The sequence below is a fragment of the Sminthopsis crassicaudata genome, chromosome X, assembly GCF_048593235.1.
Source record: "Sminthopsis crassicaudata isolate SCR6 chromosome X, ASM4859323v1, whole genome shotgun sequence".
NCBI lineage: Eukaryota > Metazoa > Chordata > Mammalia > Dasyuromorphia > Dasyuridae > Sminthopsis > Sminthopsis crassicaudata.
Genome location: NC_133623.1, coordinates 75,090,165 through 75,111,618, shown reverse-complemented (window position 1 = coordinate 75,111,618; position 21,454 = coordinate 75,090,165). Strand labels below are relative to the sequence as shown.

At 39.0% G+C, this 21,454-nt stretch overlaps 1 pseudogene; it reads right to left on the bottom strand.

Annotated features, from left to right (window-relative positions):
- Window positions 1-288: 288 nt before the first annotated feature.
- LOC141548312 (fizzy-related protein homolog pseudogene) lies at window positions 289-3,030 on the bottom strand (annotated as a pseudogene).
- Window positions 3,031-21,454: the final 18,424 nt, after the last annotated feature.

Genomic DNA, 21,454 nt, shown 5'->3' with positions numbered 1-21,454 from the left:
CATTTGAATTAGGGGGTGGGGACATCCCTGAATCTGAGATCCAAGAGATCTTTCACCATGCCCCAATCCTCTTTACTAACCATTTTCACCCTCCCACCCCCACCATGACCCTCAAGGAAGATAAAACAAGGAAGTAAATTTGTTAGAAAAAGATACCCTGTGAAATGGAGGAGTTCCCTCTCCCCTCCCAGCCTGCCTTTTTGGTTCTCTTTTGGATGCCCTTTGTGAAGAATTATATATGAGTGGTTCCACCCAACCATGTATCCTCCCCCAAATTATTCAACAAGATTCGTAAACAGAAATTTAATAAGAATTTCAAAATTTTCTCCTGGTCCAGCAGCCCACCCCACCTCTTTTCCATTCCAGTTGATCATTAGGATTCAGTTCATCATAGTGTGCTTCTGGATGTGGTGTTAAAGAGTTATCGGATTTTAGTGAAGAGACTGAGGACAGATCTCGATTCCTTTGCTGAACAGGCTTTGTGGAAAACATTCCAAAATCTCAAGGTCTCATCTGCAGACCCTGTAACTACAACCTTTCCATCAGGAGACATTGCCATATACAAAACTCGGTTGGTGTGACCTGTGAGTTCAGCTACTTGTGTCAAGGAGGGGTATTTCCAGATGGAGATCTGGTTTTCAGTATACCCATGGGTGCTGACTAGCTCATTGTTGTGTTTGGACCAGGCCAGGTTGCACACCTGGGAACTGGTATCAATATGATGGAGAGGCTGCCCTGTTAGTGTATTCCAGAAGTGGATAGAGCGATCTGCTATCCCACCACCTGATGCTAACAGACCATGCTGGTGGGGAGACCATGCAATAGCTTTCACAGCAGCTACGTGTTTGGTATATTTAAGGACAGGCCTTAAACTACAGAGGTTCCAGATCATAACTGCATTATCACTTCCACCTGAGGCCAGGTGTTGGTTATCTGTGGACCACTTTAGCCCACACACCTCATGCTTGTGACCTTGCAGCCAGCGCTCGGACTGCAAAGGAGATGCCCTAATGTCTCTCTGGAGGATCATTTTGTCCTTGCTTCCAGAAGATATCTGGTCTGCATTCCAAGCAAGCACACTGACTCTAGCTGTATGACCCTCCACTGTGCACAGTATCTTTCCTGTAGCTACATCCCAAATTTGTACAAAACCTTTATCTGTGCCAACTGCTACCAAGTTCCCCTGCTCAGACCAGGCCACAGAGGTTACATAATCTCCTTCCATAGACAAGTCACACAGCCTGGCCACCTGAGAGGTAGAAGCACTCCACAGGTAAGCACAAGTGCCCAGGCCCACAGTGACAATATTTAGGGAAGACCAATCTAGTAGATTCAAGTAGAAGTCATTTTGGAGATCAGGGGCCTCAAGAATTTTAAAAGGGCTCTGAGGGACTTTTCTGATCTGTTTTTGTTGAGAAGTTAGCAATGTCTTACTTTTGTTGCTGATGGGAGATAAGACATAAGGAAAGGCTTCAACATTGATATCAGGTCTCCAGCGCTTAGTGACAGGAGCATATGTAAAAAGATTCTTTTTGGGTGATGTACAAGGTTGTTGCATTTGGTCCTCTATCTTGGGATCCTGTATATTCTCAATTGCAGCTTCTAGTAGCTCATTCTTCAACAAGGCAGAATAGACTGGGTTAACTTTGCCATTAGATGATGTGGCATCTTTTGTGCTCTCTTTCTGCTTGGTTGAATCCTCAGATTCATATAGTCTATGGAAGTTTAGGTTCCAGTTGGCTCCAGCTCTAGAAGGAATGAATCGGTCTCCATGTTTGTTAGAACAGGATAGTGGAGAATTGGGAAGTGCCAAACTCCAATTCATGTTAGCTCCACCTCCGACCACTCTCCTGAGATCTCCTCAAGCTCTTCCTGAGTTCTTATCCTGAAGCAGATCAGGACACAGCTGTTGTTCAAGTCTGTTCAGAGTAAGAAACTGTCATGTAAAGCTGGAATTGTAAATAGGAGAACAGACTAAAAAAGAAAAATGGACAGATAATGGATGGACAGAAAGATGAATGGACCCAACACACAAGTAGTCTCACACACTGCAGATGCTCTCCCTAGGGAGAAAAGTCTATGGCCTGGGACAGCCTGGGATTACAATCTTAATTCAAGGAGGGATGATAATTCCCTCCTGGTCAGTCTGGGAAAGGATACCTATTGGGATGTTGGTTCTGGGAAGAAAAGCCAAAATTAATCTGTGAGAAACCTTTCAGGATCTTTGGGGAGGGGAGGTAAAATACCCAAAGTTAATCTTGGATAAGACTCAGTATGTAGAAAAGGTTGAAGTGGCTTGGACTCAGATCCTGAATTCAAGAGTTTAGATGACTTAAGATAAATCCAGGAGGTGAAACCTTTTGGGATCTCAATCTGAGGAAAAATTGGCAATACCATTCTCTAAGATGAGACAGACATCTTTTGACATCTCAGTCCAGGGGGAAATGGTCAAAGCAAGTCTAGAAAGAATTTTTTCATAAGCTCAGTGGAGAAGGCTGGGTGGGGGGTAACTTATGTCTCAATGCCCACAAAGGCCAACAGCCAAGCTCAATCTGGTCAGAGACACTTTGGGAGATCTTGGTCAGGGAAGGTTTGGGTGCTATCTAGGATTCAGGATCTGGATCTCCTATTTTCAGGAAATAAGGCAAAGACACAAAAATGGATAGTAACTCACTGATTTGTTGGTGCTCAGTGTAGAGAAGAATCTGTAAAGGCAAAGTCTTTCCTTTGTGCCATTGGGAGATGGCCAGGATCAGCTTGGTGTCCTACAAACTCAGATGCCTCACTCAGATCAGCCTCTGGAAGATACCTTTCAGTATCTTGGCCTAGAAAAAAAAGGTTGAGCCACAGCTTGGTCAGTAAAGAGATAAGGTAAGTTTAGGAGGAGATGTCTTTTGAGACATAGGTTGGGGAAGAAGGCACTCTGCCCCCTTAGGGGCAGATAAGCTTAGGAGGGAGGGAATGGCTCTATCTCAGGAGAAAACTGCTCCTCAGAGCAGTCCCTGGATCCACTTGCCGGCTAACAACCACTATGATTCTAAGAAGGAACACTGCCTTAGAGACGCCTTAGAAACAGAACTGGCCTTGTGATGAAAGGGGCGGAGCAAGATGATGTCAGAATAAGGATCAGGCCAGCATGGGAAGGGCTACCTCAAGGAGTGGGAGTGAAAACAGAGGGCTACTCTCAGGCAGGGACCCCAACTGAGGTCTTTATTGAAAGGGTCAAAAGCCAAGGTGAAAGACTCCTTCCTGGAGATATCTTGTGCTTATCACCCAATCAAGGGCCAGCTTCTAAGGTGGATCAGGGCAGAGCCAAGTGGGAGGATGGGCCAAGTACACCTCACAGCTAGGTCTCAGGGCTGTCATTTCTTTCCCCACCACCACCAAGGTATTCAAGATAGCAGCACAGCATGTACTGGGATGATTCAAATCACCCACTTACTCAAGATGATGATACTGAACCTTTTTCTTCTGTCAAGATAGATGTCTCTTCCCCCCCCCCCCTTAAGAAATATCTAATACAAAGGATGGCTTTTAGGAAGCCAGAAACAGGAGAAAAAGGGGAAGCAGAGAAAAGGGATAGGAGATGAAAGGAAGAAGAGAAGGGGAGGGAGAGGGGAAAGAGGAAGTAAAGGAGGAAAAGGGGAAGAAGGGAAGGGGAGGAAGAAGAAAGTGAGAAGAGAAAGGGAGGGGACAAAAAGGGTGGAAAAGGAATGGGGGGAGGAGAAAAGGGAAGGCAAGTGGAGAAAATGGGTGGGAAAGGGAGGAAAGGGGTAGCAGAGGGGAGGAAAAAGCCACATCCATCAGAATTGATCATCACATAATCTTGCTGCTGTGTACAATGTTCGCTTACCAAACCCACTTAAAAAAAAAAAAAAAAAACTCTTTCTTAAAATGATCCATTAAAGAACCCCATTAAGAGAAAAAACAGAGAAATATCCAGATATGAAGGTGATAATATACAAACAAGATAGTAACAGTATGTAACAGATTTAGCTGCTTAATCTGTCAGGGTATCCCAAAAGTTTTAATGCAGTTTTAAGTTAAAACTTTTGGGACACTGTATAAGTAGGCAAGATTAAGCCCTTATTCTGATCTTATTAATATAAGAAAGAAGATTTTTCTTCTTTCTGTCTCTGTCTCTGTCTGCCTCTCTTTTTCCCCCTTTCCCCTTATTTATATATGTGTACACCACATAACAAGAATCTGGTATATATGGAGATTATGTCAAACTCACATTACATCCATATACATGTATATGTGTGTATAGATACAGCTTAAAAAAACAGATCCTGGTCAGAATCAGTTGGGGTCACTCAAGAAAATAATTTCTTTTTTTTGTCATTTTCTTCTCCAGCTCATTTTATTTTATTTTTTATTAATTTCTATAATTATAACATTTTCTTTGACAGTACATATGCATAGGTAAATTTTTTTTAAGAACATTATCCCTTGTACTCCCTTCTGTTCCAAGTTTTTCCCCTCCTTCCCTCCACCCCTCCCCTAGATGGCAGGCATTCCCATACATATTAAATATCTTATAGTATATCCTAAGTACAATATATATGTGCAGAACCGAATTTTGTTGTTGTTGTTGTTGTTGCAAAGGATGGATTGTATTCACAAGGTAAAAATAATCTGGGAAGAGAAACAAAACAAAACGGAAAAAAAAAACAATGCTCACAGTTTACACTCATAAGAAAATAATTTCAGGGAGCAAGTTGGTTCTCAGTCAAGGCAGATTTTATTGCAAACAGCAAGATGGGCTTAGTTCTTAAGGGACCAACTGCAAACTACACAAAGGGTTCCATATTTATACCAGATGTTACAGGCTAAGATAGTCGCAAGAAACAACAAAACAGAATGTGGTTGCTCACCCAGTGAGGTGTAGGGGGCTTGGGTTATGCTACATATTTGAAAGAATCAAAGTTATAAACATGGTTACTAATGTGTGCCCCAAGTCCCCCAAAATAACCTTTGTTGCTAGGCAAATTTTGCACATTTACTACACTAAAGTTTTGTTCCACTTGGTACTTCCCATTTGGCTTTTTCACCAGGATTATAGGCATATTTTATTACAGTATGAATGGCAGGGCACAAGAAGATCATACTTTAGGAATTTATTAAGAGGTTGCAATCCCTGCCTAGCTTTGAGCCAAATAGTGTACTGCAATTGAGGAAAGAGCTTCTGGATTCTTTTAAGTGGATCTGGATCGGAGTGGCACATATAGCATGATGGGGAATTCCTTGGTCCCATGACTTAGGCTCCATATGTTTCTGAACTTCAGCTGGAATGTTCTGTGGTCTGGCTTAGATGAAAAGGAGTCTGTCCAAAGTGGGAATCAGGGTAAAATGAGATCATAGCTTAACCAGAAGGTCTTTTCCTAACAAAGGGACAGGGCAAGTGGAGAGTACATAAAAACTGGGGGGTGGGAAAGAGTAATCCTACATTGAGAGACTCTGTTGACAGTGTAAAGACTTCTATGTAAATATCTCCCCAATTTCTATCAGAAGTTGATCAGAGGGGTTTTTAGGACCCACAAACTGTGAGTGGACAGAGTAAGTGGCTGCTTTGTCTACAATAAAAATGACATCCTTAGTTGCTATATCCATCTTAACCAAAATTCAGCCAAAATGATGAGAAAGGAAGAAGTCAAATCCTCCCCCAAGCCCATCAATCCAAACCCTCTGGTTGAAAAGCCAGGTACTGGGATGAGGCAACTCAACTTTCCAAAGGTCTCTGAGGACAATCTTGCTTCCAGTGACCAGGTAGATGGCAAGGACAAAGCCGTTTCTGGTACAGATGCCCTTTCAAAGGGGACGTGGCTCCAGTGGCCTACCTTGTAGCAACAAAAGTCAGCATTAGGGGCATTTAGGTGACATTCCTTCAAACAATAGAGCCTTTATAGTCCTTGGGCCCACTGTGGCAAGGTTGTGACTTTGGTTCCTGTTCTTCATATGATCCCTCTAATCCCTTTTTATTGTCTCTAGCCTGGTCTAAATTGTTAAATAACAAAAGCAGTTCCTGTAATTGTGCCATAAGAGTTTAGGGTTCCAGACTGAGGTTGAAGTTTGAAGTTACACCTGATATCTCAGGAGGACTAGCTAATGAAGTGCATAACTAAGACAGCAGCCCCCTCCAGGGAGTTGAGGTCCATATTAGTATATTTCCTAAGGGCTTCACCTATCAAGAAGCAGAGCAGGATTCAGTGCCCTGGGTGACTGCCTTAAGTTTCTCATAATTTACTTACTTGTTGATTCCTTTCTGCATTCCTTCAACTAGACAGGTTATCATATGATCTCTCTTTGCCTCTATCACTATTATTATTGCACTGCAGGAATTACTATGGCTCCTGGAGGGTGTTGAGTAGAGTAGGCCTCAGTTAAACCATCCCCAAATTTCTGGGTCAGATCCCAGATTGTTTTTTCTCCTCTGTGGTGCAGTAAGAGGATATGATAATATGAAGATCACCCCAGGCTGGGGGGGACAGCTTTAAGACTCTCTGTAATTCTGATAGGGTTTTCAGAATATCATCCCAACTTCTTTTTGATCTGTCACAGGGACATGCACTTTCATAGTACCTTCTCTGTTAGCAATGGGAAGGGGAAACATTGGTGCAGAGTTTTCTGGCACCATCACCTGGGGCAGATATGGTGTACTTATACTCCTGGGTACTTAAAAGACTAATTACAGGTAGTGGTGAAAAGTCTTGAAGATATTGAAGATAAGGATAAAGATGGGAAGAAAGGGAAACCTTGGCCCCTGAGATCTCCATCAGAACAAGCCAGAGACATGGATCCTGAAGTTGTGATTAAGGGTGATGGGAGAAGGGATTGGGGAGAGGGAAGTAGGTATTGCCAGGATAGGATCATCCAATAGATTAGGCTTCTCATTAGGCAGGACAAATTTACTGAGAAGCATAGGGCAAAGTTTTCTAAGGGCAGGACCTTGGGAGAGGGCCATAAAGGCTTAAATATGTGAAACCTCTGTCTGTTTATCCTCTCATCAGCAGAACAGATCTAATGAAATGCAAGATTGTAATTAGGCAATCTGTTTTCTAGCCAAATTTCTTGATTTTCTAAACTTTACTGTGGATCTTATTACAGTAAAATATGAGCTTCCTATTCTTTAGATCTTATTGGCCAAATTTGTCCCAGTGTGCTAAAAGGCAAACTACGGGAGAGTCTTTGTGCAGAGATAGGAACTGTCCTATGTTTCACTTTTGTTCTTACTTGTCAACCCTACAGTGACTCACCTGCACTAGTATCCTGGTGAGAAAGAATGAAGTACTTTATCAGGCAAAGCATCCTCCTCTTAGAGAGAAGTCTGGATACCTAAGAGAATCCCTAAAAACCTAGATCTTAATGGGATTGCATCCCATGCTGAGAGTTCTAGGCATTTGGGGATCCCAGCTACTGAAAATGGACTTAGGCTTTATCTAAGATACCTGGAAATGTGACCAGGAAAATGATGAAAATCAGTCAGGATTAGTGAGGGTCACTCAGGAAAAGAATTCCAGGGACTAAATCGGTTTTCAGTCAAGGCAGATTTTATTGCAAACAGCAAAGTGGGCTTAGTTCTTAAAGGACCAGAAGCAATCTAGGCAGAGTACTACATTTATACTAGTTTCTAGACAAAGTATTACATGCTGTTAGTTCTTATGTGGGAAGTTAATCACAAGGAACAGAAATACAGGATGAAGTTGTCCACCTATCCAGGTGCAGGGTCCTTGATTTGTGCTACATGTTTCAAATAATAAGGGTTGTAAACATGATTAGTCACATATGCCCTGAGTCCCAAAAAACAACCTTGTTTCTGGGTAAGTTTCTCATAGGGCAGGATAAAAGGCAAGGGTCAAACCTAGTCCCATGATTATTACTGGGTTTTTTTTTCCCCATCAAATGGACATGTATGTGTTGTGATTAGCATTCATTTTCTGAATATAAAATAACTTTTTTCTGATTTGTATTTTTATGTCTAGGCCCCTACTCTCAATCTGAGGTGTATGTAGTAGGTACAGTGATAGCGCATTGTTCCTGGAATCAGGAAGACCCTCAGATACTTATTAGTTTTGTGACTCTCGGCAAGTCATCTAACATCTGTCGGCCTCAGTTTCTTCATCTGTAAAATGGAGATAATAACTAATGGTATCTATCTCAGGTGTATCTCTACAAGTGGGATAATACATCCAAAGTATTTTGCAGTCTTTGTTCTTCAGTCATGTCTGACTCTTTATAACTCCATAAACCATAACACACCAGTTTTGTCCATAAGGTTTTCTTGGCAAAGATTCTGGAGTAGTTTGACATTTCCTTCTCCAGTGGATTAAGGCAACCAGAGGTCAAGTGACTTGCCCAGGGTCATGCAGCTAGGACAGGTGTGAGGCTGGATTTGAACTCAGGAATTTCTATTGGACAATACTCTATTAGCATATGCTTGGAAAATGGCTCTTCCCACTCTACTGGGGTGGAGTAAGACAAGCCAGAGTCACTTTGGCTTTGGACAAGGAGAAGGGAGGTTATGGAGAGCTTGTGTCCATTCCCTTCACTTCTCCCCCTAAAGACCAAGAATAAAGACCAAAGGCTTTTGCTTATCCTGACTCTAGCTGATTCTAAGGCATCCAGGGTGCTAAGCCGGACTTCACAGTACCTTGGTTCAAGTTCTGGCCCATAACATCAACCGCCTTCTTTTGTTTTAGAACATTGGTGGAATCTAGGGGAGGGGGTGGAGGGAAGGAGGGGAAAATTCTGAACAGAAGTGAGTGCAAGGGATAATGTTGTAAAAAATTGCCCATGCATATGTACTGTCAAAAAAAAAGTTATAATTATAAAATTTTTAAAAGACTACCTGGAGGGGGGAGTCTGGCTTCATACTGTAATAGAATACATTAGTACATATGAATATACTAGAATTTCTGCCAATGTTAGACTCTCAAAGAGGATTTTGTTTAGGAATAAGTAGCAATACTTACTAAAGAAAGGAAAAATTATAATTTCTACTGTATATACATCTATGTATGTATTCTAATTATTCAACAAATACTTAAATTGAGGATAATTAACATGAGATTCAATCTGAATTGTGGAACTATTCACAGAATCCTGTTTCATTGTTTTTCTATGTATCCAATTCTTTTTTTTTTTTAGAGTTTGAATTATTTACTTTTTCTTTTCTTTTCTTTCTTTGTTTTTTAGCAACACAGAAAACAGTTATGTGTACTTATTGAAAGTTGTTATTATCTGCTGTGTTCACTAAAGTTTTACTCTAATCCATCTTGGCCTGGAGCAAATTATGGTTGTCAAAACCATTCAGTTCTCTTTTTTTTTTTTTTTTTTTTTTTTTTTTTTAGAATTTTTTTTCACAGTATATATGCTTGAGTAATTTTTTTATAATATTATCCCTTGTATTCATTTTTCCAAATTATCCCTCCTCCCTCCATTCCCTCCCCCCGATGACAGGCAATCCCATATATTTTACATGTGTTACAACATAACCTAGATACAATATGTGTGTGTAAATACAATTTTCTTGTTGCACATTAAGTATTAGATTCCGAAGGTATAAGTAACCTGGGTAGATAGACAGTAGTGCTAACAATTTACATTCGCTTCCCAGTGTTCCTTCTCTGGGTGTAGTTGTTTCTGTCCATCATTGATCAACTGGAAGTGAGTTGGATCTTCTTTATGTTGAAGATTTCCACTTCCATCAGAATATATCTTCATACAGTATTGTTGCTGAAGTGTATAGTGATCTTCTGGTTCTGCTCATTTCACTCAGCAACAGTTGATGTAAGTCTCTCCAGGCCTCTCTGTATTCCTCCTGCTGGTCATTTCTTACAGATCAATAATATTCCATAACATTCATATACCATAATTTACCCAACCATTCTCCAATTGATGGACATCCATTCATCTTCCAGTTTCTAGTTACAACAAAAAGAGCTGCCACAAACATTTTGGCACATACAAGTCCCTTTCCACTCTTTAGTATTTCTTTGGGATATAAGCCCAATAGCAGCAATGCTGGATCAAAGGGTATGCACAGTTTGATAACTTTTTAGGCATAGTTCCAAATTGCTCTCCAGAATGGCTGGATTCTTTCACAGCTCCACCAACAATGTATCAGTGTCCCAGTTTTCCCACATCCCTTCCAACATTCATCATTATTTGTTCCTGTCATTTTAGCCAATCTGACAGGTGTGTAGTGGTATCTCAGAGTTGTCTTAATTTGCATTTCTCTGTTCAATACTGATTTGGAACACTCTTTCATATGAGTGGATATACTTTCAATTTCATCATCTGAGAATTGTCTGTTCATATCCTTTGACCATTTATCAATTGGAGAATGGTTTAATTTCTTGTAAATTAGGGCCAGTTCTCTTAATATTTTGGAAATGAGACCTTTGTCAGAACCTTTAACTTTAAAAATATTTTCCCAATTTTATGTATCCATTTCTACAAGCCTTTATTAAAACAAAAATTAAGAATAACATATATTTCTATCTCTATCTCTACATTTTATTTGCACACAAATAAAAGTTCCTTATTAAATCTCAAAAACTTGAGAGGAACAGAGAATAGTCTACCTATCAGACCTGTGGAGGAGGAAGGAATTTATGACCAGAGGAGAATTAGAGATCATTATCGATCACAAAATAGAAGATTTTGGTTACATCAAACTAAAAAGTTTCTGTACAAACAATACTAATGCAAACAAGATTAAAAAGGAAGTAACAAATTGGGAAAATATTTTTAAAAGTAAAGGTTCTAACAAAGGTCTCATTTCCAAAATATATAGAGAACTGACCCTGATTTATAGGAAACCAAACCATTCTCCAATTGATAAATGGTCAAGGGATATGAACAGACAATTCTCAGATGATGAAATTGAAACTATATCCTCTCATATGAAAGAGTGTTCCAAATCACTACTGATCAGAGAAATGCAAATTAAAACAACTCTGAGATACCACTACACACCTGTCAGATTGGCTAAGATGACAGGAACAAATAATGATGAATGTTGGAGGGGATGTGGGAAAACTGGGACACTGATACATTGTTGGTGGAGTTGTGAAAGAATCCAGCCATTCTGGAGAGCAACTTGGAACTATGCCCAAAAAGTTGTCAAACTGTGCATACCCTTTGACCCAGCATTGCTGTTATTGGGATTATATCCCAAAGAAATACTAAAGAGTGGAAAGGGACCTGTATGTGCCAAAATGTTTGTGGCAGCTCTTTTTGTTGTAGCTAGAAACTGGAAGTTGAATGGATGCTCATCAATTGGAGAATGGTTGGGTAAATTATGGTATATGAAGGTTATGGAATATTATTGCTCTGTAAGAAATGGCCAGCAGGAGGAATACAGAGAGGCTTGGAGAGACTTAAATCAACTGTTGCTGAGTGAAATGAGCAGAACCAGAAGATCACTCTACACTTCAACAACAATACTGTATGAGAATGTATTCTGATGGAAGTGGAAATCTTCAACATAAAGAAGATCCAACTCACTTCCAGTTGATCAATGATGGACAGAAATAACTACACCCAGAGAAGGAACACTGGGAAGCGAATGTAAATTGTTAGCACTACTGTCTATCTACCCAGGTTACTTATACCTTCGGAAGCTAATAATTAATGTGCAACAAGAAAATAGTATTTACACACATATATTGTATCTAGGTTATATTGTAACACATGTAAAATGTATGGGATTACCTGCCATCGGGGGGAGGGAGTGGAGGGAGGGAGGGGATAATTTGGAAAAATGAATAAAAAATAAATAAATAAATAAATCTCAAAAACTTGAAACATTTAACACATTACTTTGAATCAAAGAATTGATGACTGACAAATAGTTTTTTTTTAATTGGCATGGCAAATTAGCACAGAAGATTAATAGTAAAACATGATAGTTTTCTATTATATTTCTTAACTGCTTGGAGTCACCATATGGCTATAGTAAAACCTGGTGCTGTGAAATAAATTTAATCCTTACTCTCAAAAGAAAAAAAAAAGAACATTAGTGGACATGACCTCCCTGACTTCTCAAGGAGGTAAGAACCCCCAAAAAAGAGGTGATCATGACTTTCCTGACTCCTCAAAAAAGTGGTGAAAACACCATGAAAGGAGGTGGTCACACTCTCCCTGACATCTCAAGATGGAGATGAAAACATCAAAAGAAATGGGAAATCAGATTAGTGGGTTTCAGAAGGGTCACACTGGAAACAGGTATGCATAAATCCATCAACATGGGAGTTATTGCATATAAATACATAAATTACATAAGCACATAGTAACACAGGCTAGTAGTGATATGACAAATAACATGAATCAACATGAGGAATTATACAAGTCCATAAGTCCTAGAAATAGTCCAAAAGGAATCTATTGTGCATTACTTCACATGTGTAAGGAACCTAATGATTCCTGCAAGTTTTGAAATCCTGTAATAGGCTCATCAATAATTTTTCATTTCAGGGAATCCAATGATTCCTGCAGATTTTGAAGTCCTGTATCAGTCTTATCATGTCTCAGAGAATCCAGTGATTCCTGCTGGTTTTGAAGTGCGGCAACAGTCTCATTATCAGCCATGCTCTTTCAATGTCAGATGTTTCTTAGGTCTTCTCCTTTGTTTTGAGGTTTTTCACTGTTTTCTCTCTCTCTCCAATGGAGAAGGTGAATATGGCTCATTGGCAACCATCTGATTCCTTCTCCATCTATAGAGACACAAGCAAACCCTCTTCCCCAAGCAGTTAACCTATTGGGTCCCTTCCATTCAGCACTTTCTGGATCTCTCCACATCACCTGGAAATTATTTAAAGACAGTGCAGCTGCTCAAACTAAACACTGCCCTTCAGTGGGTTATAAAACCTGTCTGCCGGAGCCAGTGAATCTTTATGAAAAATTTTAAAATTAATGGTATAGAGAGCTAAATATAGAAGTTCTCTAGGGTTACCTGTGGCTCCCCCTTTCGTTTGTTTTTTGGAGAAGTGTCTTAATGTCTGTTTTTCCTCTCTACTATTGCCTTTCCTTGAGGATTAAAAGGTATTCAAGTAGTGTGTAAAGTCTGATACTGTGCACAAAAATGTGAAAAATGTTTAGAAGTATATGCAGGTCCATTATCTGTTTTTATTGCTTGTGGCATACCCACAATTGCAAAAGCTTGTATAAGAAATTCAGTGACCACTTGGGCTGTCTTTTTGGCTGTTGGTATTGCAAAAGTAAATCCTGAAAAGGTATCTGTTACAACATGGATAAAAGACAGATGGCCAAAAGATTTATAATGGGTTACATCCATTTGCCAGATTTCATCAGGTCTCAAACCAGGAGGGTTCTTCCCTGGAGGGAGTGTAGGAGCGTTTTCCACGCTGTGGAAGGCAAGCTGTACAGGCTTTTGCTATGCTCCTAACTTCCTCTTTTGTTATCCCAAGTTGTAAATGTAAAACTTGAGCAGCCTGATGATATTTAGAATGAGATTCATGGGCTTCCTGAAATAAAGGCATACTGGCTAACATAGTTAAAAGGCTATCTGCCTTTGAATTTCCATCAAAAATAGGAACTGGAAGTCCACTACATGAGTGGACATGCAAGATATAAATCTTATCTGGAGGCTTTCTCACTTGCTCTTGAAGTTCCTTAAAGAGCTGATATATATTAGAAGTTGCAAATTTTATTTGGGCTTTGGCAAATCTTTGTACCACACCTACTGAATAGGCTGAATCAGATATTATATTTAAATTTCCTGGATGATAAGTAAGAGCTAGCATAATTGCATACAATTCATCCTGCTGAGTGGACTGAAAAGGAATTCTCACTACTCTATAATTAAATCATGAGAGTATATACAAATGTTATGTTTGGATGCATCTGTAAAGATAGTTGGTCCTTTAAGAGGAGCCTTAGAAAACTTCTCTTCAAAAATCCATTGCCAATTATGTAATAGCCAGATTATCTTTAATGGAGATCCATGTGTAAAATTTGGAGCCATGGCCAATAAAATTTACCATTCTGAGATGGTTTCACACCACACATTAATTTGTGCATTGGTATAAAAGATGTATATCTTGTCAGGTCTTATCCCGGATAATTGTACTGCTCGTTTAATGGCCTTTAATAAAATTCTACCCACAAGCACTGGATAAGGAGTAAGGCTTTATTCTGGTTGCACTGGGAAGTTCACACACTCAATCACACTGTCTCCTTGATGAAGGACTGCTGTGGGTGCCTCTTTTGTAGCAAAAAACTGATATTTCCAAGGGTTTTTGAATGACTCTTTCAACCACATTGGATAAAGCCAGTTCATCTCTCAAAGCCTCTTCAGCTTCTTTTGTAAGCAGGTGTGGTGAATTTAAAGCACTGTTTCCTCTTAAAATGTCATATAATGGTTGCAATTGATAGGTAGTCAAGCCTAACACTGGACGCATCCATTGGATATCTCCTATCAATTTCTGAAAGTCATTTAAGGTGTTTAGCTTCTCTGGTCTTAAGGAAAGTTGTTGTATTGTAAGCATCTTAGGGTATACTTCATACCCTAAATATTGAAAAGGAGCATGTCTTTGAATTTTTTCTGCAGCTATGTGCAATTTATAGTTTCTTAGTGTTTCTATGGTCATTTGTAAGCATGTTTCTAACATTTGTTCCTCAGGTACACACCACAAAATATAATAATGTAACAATATTACTTTTGGAAATGCTTTTCTTACTGAAGTAAGAGCAGCAGCAACATACATTTGGCACATAGTAGGGCTGTTTTTCATTCCCTGTGGCAAAACTGTCCATTCGTATCTTTTATAAGACTCAGCTAATTTAACGCTGGGCACCGAAAAGGCAAATCTTTTCATATCCTCCTTATCTAGAGGGATAGAATAGAAAAAATCTTTAATGTCTATAACCCATAGAGGCCATTCTCTAGGCAACTGAGTAGGAGATGGAAGTCCAGGCTGAAGAGTTCCCATAGTTTCCATCTGTTCATTTACTCTTCTTAAATCAGTCAACATCCTCCATTTTCCAAATTTCTTTTTTTACAACAAATATAGGGGAATTCCAAGGACTTAGAGAAGGTTGTATGTGTCCTTGGTCAAGTTGTTCCTGTACTATATCTAATAAGGCCTGAATTTTCTCACTACCTAAGGGGCACTGTTCTACCCACACTGGTGTATCTGTTTTCCATTGGATAGGAACAGGTGAAAGTGTTGGCAGGCCTTCAACAGAAGCCCTGCCTAAAAAACTGAAGTACTCATTTTTAATCTTAATTGTTGTAAAATATCTCTTCCCCACAGATTGATGGGGATTTTTTCACCTATAAAAGGAGTAAAACTCCTGTTTCACTTTCAAAAGTTCATCTCAAAGGGGTAGCATTAACTTCAGCTGGTATTGATCCTCCTATACCAGACATGTAGGTGTCTGCCTTAATCTTTGGCCAGTGACTGGGCCAGTTGGCACTTCTGATGACTGTATGATCTGCATCTGTGTCTACCAGTCCTTCTAATGGTATGCCATTTATATAGATAGTGAGCATAGGTTGGTCAGCTGTTACAGCTGCTGTCCAGAATATTCCTGAATTCTATTACTTGAAGTTAAAATCTGGGCAACTATCACCAGATGGCCTATTAGGAGTCTGTATCAGTAAATCTGATGCTACTACTTCCCCTGGTTGATAAGTCACACATTGTCTACCTGTGTTAGTGACTGGGATGGTATCTACACATTCCCCAGTTTCTCACATCAGTGTATGGATGGACACAGTTTTGTAAGTACTCTCAGGAGGTGACATTCTCAAGCCTACTGTGCCTGGAGGCAAGGGATCCATGGCGGGAGAGGAACAGATTTCACCTCTCCAGGGGATGTCTCAGTAGTCCCTACTGCATATACTCTATTTTCCATAAGTGCAATCCCTTTTTCCTCTCTGATTGCTTCTTGGCTGATAGATTATGTAATCTCTTTCTTCCATCTGATTGCCTTTTGGCTGATTGATCATATAATCCCTTTCTGCCATTTGATTGCCTTTTGGCTGATTGATCCATGTCTTAATAATGAATTTCTAAAGATTCTCTGGATGTAAACCCAGCTGCCATCATGCCCCACCTGTTTTTTTGTTTGAGGTTTTCTAGCTGGGCCCCGCTTCTCATTTCCCTGCATCAATCTACATTCTTAGACCCAATGGAAGCCTCAGTTGCATTTTGGACATAGGGTTTTGGGTCTTATTCTTTCACCCTGTGAATAAGAAATTAAAAATTCATATTAGAATTGTAAGCTCACTCAAATCTAACAGGCCTGAGCTTCTAAATTATGGGAATTTGACTGTTCCATGAACTCTATATATCCTTGACAATAGGTACCAGGAACTAGCCATCCCTGGGAATGTTTATGCTTAGGGCTGAGTGGCTTCCTCCCCGAACATATACAATTGATAAGGAAACACGTCAAGGTATAGACAATATGGAATGAGTCAACATACCAGATGGTCACATACTCTGCACATGCATACATGCCAAACTTCTTGACTAAGGGTCTTCTTTGTCTAAAAAAAAACATATAAAAGGCTAGTGTTCTATATCACCTGTCGAGCTTCACCCACAGGGAGGACCCTTCGCCCGGGAAAATCTTTACACAATTCAAGTTGATTGAGGCTGAAATGGGACTCCCAGCCATTTGAGTTTTTGAGGTTCCCTTGAATTGGTGATGTATTCTCTTCCTCTGCTATAATTGTCATGTTGTTAATTGTTCTTATTTCTATTTGTTTTTTTGTGTAAATCTAAATTGTCTGTACCTTGTCTTATTTGATTAAAACTTTTTACTTTTACTTTTTAACTGAGCTTGAGAGCATCATTTATAGGAGTGAATCCGAACTTTTCTTTAAAATCATAATACACCCTGTCTTCTCTATCTCTTTGCTTACATTGAGCTTTTAGATGCCCTACTTACCACATTGAAAGCATTGACTAGTTTCTCTGGAAGTCCCTTGCCAAGAGGGACCTTGTCTTCCCATATTTTATGTTATAGCCTGTGTATAATAAGCATTTGTGCCCACTGTGGCACAGAATCTTATGATCTCCTCTAAAGGAGTATCTTTGTGTACTCCCCATATAATTCTTTTACAAACCTTATTAGCATTTTCCTTAGCCAGTTCTTATAATTCTTATAGCTGCATTTTCTCCAGTAGTTCTTGTGACAACTGTTTGCAAACGTCCCACAAAATCAGCAAAAGATTCATTGGGACCTTGCTCTATTTTGTGAAGGCTTCACCTACATCTTTACCTGGGAGAAAGCCAGAAGCTTTTATAGCAGCAGCAGCAATTTGCTCATATGCTGCTATAGGGTAATTAATCTGTGCTAAATCGTCTGCATACTGACCTTTACCTTCTAGTTGGTCAAAGGTGATTTGTATATTAACTCCAGTTTGCTTAATTCATTGAGCTTGAATCCTACATAGTTCACTATACTCTGAAAGCCACAACAACTTTTGTCCAAGTTCTAAACATATCCTTGCTATAGTTTTCCAATCATTAGGGGTTAAGATTTCATAAGCTAAATTCTCTAGTAATATCTTAACATAAGATGATGTAGCCCCATAATGAGTGCAACCCTTTTTCAAATCTTTGATTTTTTCTAGATCAAAAGGAGTGTATCTTCTCCTTTGTTGACCTGAAGTGCCAAGCTCTTCAATGACAATATCAAATCAGATATATGCTGTCCTTTTTTTGCTTAAATACTGCCTTTTGTAGTTTTGTCCTAGACTGCTTCATAGGTGGTGCTGATTGTGTCACTGCCTCTCCCCCTCCTCTTCCCTCAACCCATGAAGGGTTAATTGAGGGGTAAGTCAAGGGTTGGGGAATGTCCTAATTGCTCCTGTTGTGAAGCACCACACTCCTTAATTTCATCAAAATTGTATTTAATTCTATTCTTATCTAATTCTTCATCCTTTTCACCTGGTTTATCTGTATCCTCCCTCTCTTGATCTTTCTTCTTTTTTCCTTATTCTATAACTTATATAATTTCCTAAAGACAATTGTATTAAGCTATATGTATAAAGTGTTTCTTGGAAATTGAATGTTGCTCTCCTACTAATTTTCACTTGTCAGGATCTAATTCTTTTTCCTTAGAGAACCAAGGAGATGTGTATTGTAATGTTTCTAAAAGTTCAATGATCTGCTCCCAAGTTACAATCAAACCTTGGTTTTTCATAACTCTTAGTACCTTAGTAGTTTCATAATACTTAGCACCTTGTTTCAAGTTCCGGTCCATAACAGCAATGTACCATGTATTGTAGAGTTTTTAAAAATGCATAAGCACACATAACTTGACTTGTAGGACTGATTTGAAGTTGTTGAGAAGATCTCAGTAAACTGGCACCAAACTTGGCAGTACAGTGGGTGTAGTGAGAAAAGGAGAAGACAAAGAAGGAGGTGGCTGAAGACAGGGCCTGGGGTTCATCCAGGCTCTGAACTAGGTTTGTGGTCCAAGACAAAGCACTTGAAGGTCTCCTAGGTGACATGGAGCTGCTTATACTCTAGATCAGGAGGCCTCCACATTTTTCGAGTTGTATCTAAGGAAAGCAATGGACTCCCTTTCTGAATCCTGGTTTTTTTGCCTTCATTCCTTATTGAAGAAGATGCTCAAGATCATTTAGAAGTTAGTGAAGAGGTACATCTCATTTGTTCTCTGCCTCATCCAAGTTCACAGAGTTCCTGAAAACTAGTTACAGACTCTGGAGGGTGGAGTATATGCACCCTAGGTTCAGAATCCCTGGTCTTTCATTAATGAACTTTTGGTGAAGTTATGAACTGATTCAGCCATTCTGGAGAGCAATTTGGAGCTCTGCCCAAAAGGCAATAAAAGTGTACATATCTTTTGATCCAGCAGTACCACTACTGGGTCTGTAACCCAAAAAGATCATCAAAGAGGGAAAAGGACCTACATGTGCAAAAATGTTTGTAGCAGCCCTTTTGTAGTGGCAAGGAACTAGAAAATGAGGGGATGCCTATTTAATTGGAGAATGGCTAAATAAGTTATGGTATATGAGTGTAATGAAATATTATTGTTCTATAAGAAATGATGAACAAACTGATTTCAGAAAAGCCTGGAAATACATACATGAACTGATGCGATGTGAGGTGAGCAGAGCTAGGAAAACAATTTACATAGTGACAACAAGATTGTGTGATGATCGACTTGGCTCTTCTCAGCAACAGGATGATCCAAGAAAATTCTACGAGACTTAGGAAGGCAAGTGTCATCTGCATCCAGAGAAAGAATTGTAGAGACTAAATGCAGATTAAAACATACTATTTTGACTTTTTTCCCTTTATTATGGTTTGTTCCTTTTGTTCTGATTTTTCTTTCACATGACTCATATGGAAATATGGAAAAAATGATTTTACATGTATAACCTAATATCAGATTGCTTGCTGTCTTGGGGAGGAAGTAGGGAACTGAGAAGAGGGAAAACAAATTTGGAACTCAAAATTTTAGCAAAATGAATGTTGAAAACTATGTTTACACATAATTGGAAAAAGTAAACTCCTACTAAGTGGGAAAATATTTTTAAAAAGGAATCCCTAGTCCTTGAGATCTTTTCCAGTAGTCATCACAATTGTCATTTTCCCCCTCTTTCAGGACAAAAAGGAGGATGACCGGATGACATTTTATCATGGTTCATGTTCAGTTCAGAAAATTAGGTAATGGGACAAGTTGCTACATGGAGAATTCTGGGGAATTCACATTTTATCATTTAATAAGAGGAGGAGGCAATGTGTTATGGGGGATTATAGCACTAAACTAGCTGCCTGGAAAGCTGAAGTTCAAATCCTGTCTATGAGACTTCATAGTGTGATCATGAGCAATCATGTCACTGAGCATCTATAAGAGCCTCAATTGTATAGGAGGGATGGTTACACCTTTAGTCTCTCAATCACAATCAAGATGTCTATAAAAGGACATCTTGAAAAGGATCTGTCTATTAGACTTATTGATGGGCTGATTGTATATTATCTGGGGAGTAGTCTAAATGACTTTGGAGAGGCTTAGCTCAGGTTTTTTTGGGCAGCTAGAAGAGCAGTAGATAAAGTGTTGGCTTAGAGTCCAAAAGGTCTGGGTTCAAATCTGACCTTGGATACTTATTAGCTGTGTGACCTTTGAGCGGTCACTTCACCCTGTTTGCCTCAGTTTTCTCATCTATAGAATGAGCTGGAGAGTGGAATGGCAAATTAGTCCAGTCTCTTTGCCAAGAAAGCCTCAGATGGGGTCACAAAGTCAGACATGAGGGGAAAAAAAGAGAAAAACTCAACAACAACAAAACTCAGGATTGTGGCAACTGATGAATTTGGGGGCTCTCACAATTATTCAGGACTCTCATGAATTATTGGGAAGGGAGCTTATATTAAGGGCATATATCTTCCAGGCACTATGCCAAATACTCTACAATATTCATTTCATCCTCATAACAACCCTGAAACAGGTGCTATTATTATCCACATTTTACAGTTGAGGAAAGTGAGACATTCAGAGTATAAATTACTTGTCCAGAGTCACATTCTGATAAGCAGTGAGACTGGATTTAAACTAAGATATTCCTAACTCCAGGCCCATTACAGAAGACAATGTATAACTTGGAATTCCCCCCAATAGGGGAAGAGAAACCTTGGTGTAACATCTACCCACTCTGTGATTTACTGCCTCATCTTACTGTCTTGATAGCCATCATAATAGTCCAATGACTGAAGATGAGATAATTATTGTCACTGGGTGTTAACATTTTGAGGGAAGGAGAGGCCAAGTGGATTACTATTGCCCCATTTTCCAGTGGTGAACAATCATGTGATTGCACATGATTCCATACTAATTCTTCACATTGAACACTTTCTTTTATATATGTATTTATTTAAAATTTAAATACAAAATAGAAAAAAATTATCTTGTGCACAGCAGAACATAACAGATGATTCAAAACATGAAACAATAAATTTCCATTTCAAGAAAGCCTATGTAATATATACCACATTGTATTCAGAACTGTCAATATTTTCTTTGCTTTATTGTAGGTTTTCTTTTGTTATCTGATGTGCACTTTTTATTTTATTGGTTTCCCCCCTTTCTTCCTCCTCCCTAGATCCACCAAACAGGCAATAATTAAATGCATCTATATTTACATATACCTACACATAGAATACATATATAGATATCCATAATCATACACATATATTCACATATACAGTAATATATATCTATCTAAGGTTGTACTATAATACAACTATTTCTCTATAGGTGGATAACATTATCTTTCCTAGGTCCAAATCTTTCTATATTTTTCTAAATCCACCAATTCATCATTCACTATGCCACAGCAATATTCCAACCTCATATCTTCTAGTTATTTAAAAGTCTAAAACAAAATTAATATATCTGATATATAGTGTAGTTTCCCTAGTTTTCTCGTTTAATTGAATCTATTTTT